Source organism: Oreochromis aureus, linkage group 4, assembly GCF_013358895.1.
Source record: "Oreochromis aureus strain Israel breed Guangdong linkage group 4, ZZ_aureus, whole genome shotgun sequence".
Classification (NCBI taxonomy): Eukaryota; Metazoa; Chordata; class Actinopteri; order Cichliformes; family Cichlidae; genus Oreochromis; species Oreochromis aureus.
In genome coordinates, this window is record NC_052945.1 from 32,702,391 (window position 1) to 32,706,538 (window position 4,148).

General features: G+C 38.8%; 1 long non-coding RNA gene across 1 annotated transcript; it reads left to right on the forward strand.

Moving 5' to 3' along the window:
- The first annotated feature begins 307 nt into the window (after positions 1 to 307).
- Positions 308 to 2,353, forward strand: LOC120439823. The gene is made up of 2 exons (XR_005612801.1): positions 308 to 1,872; positions 2,070 to 2,353. It is a non-coding gene; the product is annotated as an uncharacterized LOC120439823 (long non-coding RNA).
- Positions 2,354 to 4,148: the final 1,795 nt, after the last annotated feature.

A 4,148-nucleotide genomic window follows, 5' to 3' on the forward strand; every position in this document is an offset into this window, starting at 1 on the left:
CTTCATTCTTCCAATAGGTTACACATTATTTTTCAAGCATGTGTGTCAGTTGGGCCTAGTGCATAAATGAAAGGCCCTGTGACTGTATTAAAACAATCAGTTTGAGTGAAAGTTTCACAATGTAAACATTAGCATTACTTGTTTGTGAATATCTTAGCAGAAAGAAATTGGCTATACCATTTGTTAGTCTAAACTTCCCCTTAAAGCATCAAATTGATCTTTATGCTGACTAAAATTGATATTTGTCCTTTTACACATTTGTCCATTTAACCTCCCACTGATCAGTTTACATGATTGGATTTCTGGGGAAATAGATCGCTTTACATCAGAGTCCTGCAATTGGGTTCTACTCCTTGACAGTTTATATTTTCAGAGAAATACTGTAATGATTTGGGGGCTGTAGTTTTTCAGCAAGAACCTCAAACACACTGAGGCTTTAAAATGTTAATGTGTTTGTTTTATATGAAAATGCAAAGAGACTACATAAAAGCAACAGTTGTTACTGTATGATGATGATGACAGAATTGGATATGGCAGAAATGTATTAACCTGTGAATGTGTTTGTGTCCCCCCCCGAATGGCCTTGATGAAGTTAATTGCCAACCAGCCTTATTTCCAGCCCCCACCTTTGCATATTCGGGTTTTGAAACCCTGCGACCAGCTCACGGTGTTCACCTGGGACCCGAAAGAGGAAGTGGTTAAACCACTCATAAAGTGTAGTAAAGCTGGCAACCATCACCGATGGGGAGATGGTAGTAAAAATAACTGTTTGAGGAGTTTCTCGAAAGTGGGGTCTCATATAATGAGGGGGCATAATCTAAGAGGTAAAGCTCCACCTAAAGACAGACATCATAGCACGGACCCAGTTTTTCAAGGCACCTGCCCGTCCTTTTGCAGAAGACGTTTTTGTAAAAGCTGAGGATCTTTTGCATCCCCTGGCTCCTTTGACTAACCTGAAGATGAGCTCAACAAATGTGGGGCTTATGACAATAGAAGGGGAGGTTAGCATTTGTGCAGCCATCAGAATTGATATTGCTTTAGGTTTTAGAAGCCATTAGTGTTTGTATGTATTTACAAGTAAAATCAATCATTTGTTTTCAAACTAAAAGATTTGACCTGACTGTTACGTTCACCTGTTAACATTCTGGCTGCCACACATTTTTCTCCCCCCCCCCCCTTAATTTATTTTATTCTAATTTCTGTCTGTGTTCTGCTGTTATTGGAAACTGAATTTCCCCGAGGAGCTACCTGAGGGATTAATAAAAGTTCTAAATTGGACATTGATGTTGCCGTTACTCAAGGATGGGTTCAAAGAAAATTATGAAATGTATTGTGTCTCCAACAACAACGTCAACAACAACAACAACGTCAACAACAACAACAACGTCAACAACAACAACAACAACAACAACAACAACAACAACAACAACAACAACAACAACAACAACAGACAGTAGTGAATAAAGAAAGACCCATCATGGATGTATTCATCACTCTGACATTATATTTTAATGGACTTTTCAGTGTTCGGCAGTGAGTAAGGAACTTGTTTCCCCTCACACAACCTATTAAATAAAAACAAACAAAAAAAACAAAAACACACCACACACCTGCAGCTAAAGCAGGTAATGGTGCAACGGAGGTATGATATTGAAAGTGGCCAAAGTCATTTGGCATAATTGAGATTGGTGGTAGAGGAGCAGATTGTATTAGGTTTGTGGCCTTTATTTTGGTAGCGAGTGGCTTTTTGTATTTGTCAATTAATGAATCTTCCATTCTGTCATGTTTGTGATTTCAGGATAATTATGCCATGACTGTCTCTCTGGAGAGAGGCAGCTATTCACCACTTTCATGTAGAAAACCCCATAAAAGGTATCCCATGTGAAGCTGAAACAGTCTGCTTATGGCTCACAGCTGCACACCACGTCATAGACAAAGATTTAAGTATGAAGAAGCCATATGTTTGTACCAACATGTAATAGCAATGTGATATTAAGAATATTTGTTGTTTTTGGATGAAAAAAGGTAAAGTTTACAAGGCTAAATATTTGCTTGTGATGTACTGACAGACAAAAGAGGACAGAGCACAGGTCAATGTCATTGGCGTGGCCCACTACTGACACGTCCAACCAACTAGAGGTACTGTTGGAAAGTGGAGAAAGCCTGTATATCGATACAGACATGTGGAAACCGTTTGACAAGGACCTGGAAAAAGCCATAGCGAATATTAAAATCAGAGGGAAGCAAATTACTGACATAAAGTCAGCATGAGTATGGAAGTATTTGTGGTTTGTGTGTTGTTGAGAATGTTCAGGGGGGGGGAAAAAAAAAAAAAAAAAAAAAAAAAAAAAAACACACACACCACAACAACACAAACACACCACACACAAACAAAACCCCACACAAAACAAACACCAAAGAAAAGCCCCTGCAGTTTAAAGAGTTTTCAAATGTGTAATATTTATGTGAAAAGCATTGCAATAAAGAGTTGGAAATGCATACAGTGTTGTGTTTATGAAATGAAACCGAAAAGCATGGTTAATACAGTCTTTAAAGAACAGTTGGATGCAGGCTGTGTACATATAGACAAATGTTATCCACAAGGACTACTAACAGTTTCAGCTGTTTAAATTGGTGGGGTGGCATTTAACCAGGTAAAAAGAATAATTCATACTGAATGTTGTCTTTCATGTACAAAATATTTAACATTGTTAAAATATTTCTGTCCAGAAAGCTTTGACCTGACTGTTGCATTCCCCTAAAAAGGTCCAGGGGATGAGGGAAAGTAACAAAAGGTATCCAGGATGGAAAAGAAAACAGGGAAGCAAAATGGTTAAATTTGAGTTTCCAATAATACACTAAGCAAAGACAGACTAAAAGGTGATAGCGGCTTGTCAAAGAAAGAAAAAAAAGGAAAAGAAAGAAAAGCAAAAGAACACAACACACGCCTCTCCACAGCAGGCACACACTCAACCACCATACACACAGCTCAAGGCTCTCTGGCACGAGAGCTCACCTTTCTCTGGCCTTAAGTACTCTTAATTGCTGATGGGAGTCAGCTGTACAAAACAAGGTGGCACCTAAGGCAGGAGAGATGGCAGGACACACCTACACAAGGGCAATTTCAGGAGGAGGCCCTGCGAGGGCCGTAACACCCCCTCCCATAATTGCAAACCAGTAGTTTGTCACAGAAGGTCCTACACATTGCAATAAGCAAACCAATTAATTATACCTGCAATTGTTGCACCACCAAATTGTAAATATGAAGTGGCAACCCCTAACCCTACTCAAGTAAATTTAACTAAATGTAGGTGTTTGGAAAAATGTACTTCTAGAAAAAAGTACTTTTATTGCACCATGTTCAATCACTCATGAGCTGCTGTAACATGAATCAAATGGCTGAATTGCCACCTCAGCATGCAGTCAAGGTCTATAGAGTCTTGCTAATGACCTACTAATTGTATTCAGGTGTGTTGCAACAGGGACACATGGAAAAGTTTCAGGACACGGACCGTCGAAGACTGGAGTTTGAGACCCCTGTTCTAAAGGCTTTTCACATAGTGCTGTTACCAGGGTGAAATTGTCATAGCTGGGAATCCATCAAAAAGTAACTGTAAACAGAACAGTCATGTACATGAAAGTTATGGTTCTACTGTGATGTAAATTGAAGTCACCTGTGTGACCTTAGAAGAAATGATAAACAGAAATACATATCATTAGATGTGAACTTTATGAACTTGTCATCAGCTATAGGGGATTCCTAACCATGCTCTGATAAGCAGCGGGCCATTTTCAGACTTTATAGTCAAGATCCTGCAATCTGTGAGCAACTACCTACATATTAAAGTCGTGTAAGCACAGATGTGGAAGAAGCATTGTTACACCTGTTCTGTACTCATCTACTTACTGACACCCCATATGAAGGGATTGATACAAATACTGTTTGAGATCAGTACGATGTTTTTTCAATTCTCCACAATAATCACATGATCAATATTGTGCATTCTACAATTCAAGATTCAAAGGTGCGTCTTTGTATCAATCCAGCCTGCTATAGTTAGAGACTAAAATTAATCCAGTATTTACCCAAACAAGTTACGTGGTTTCAGTAAACAGATTGTGTTTTTTGCAACATAATAATGAAATGG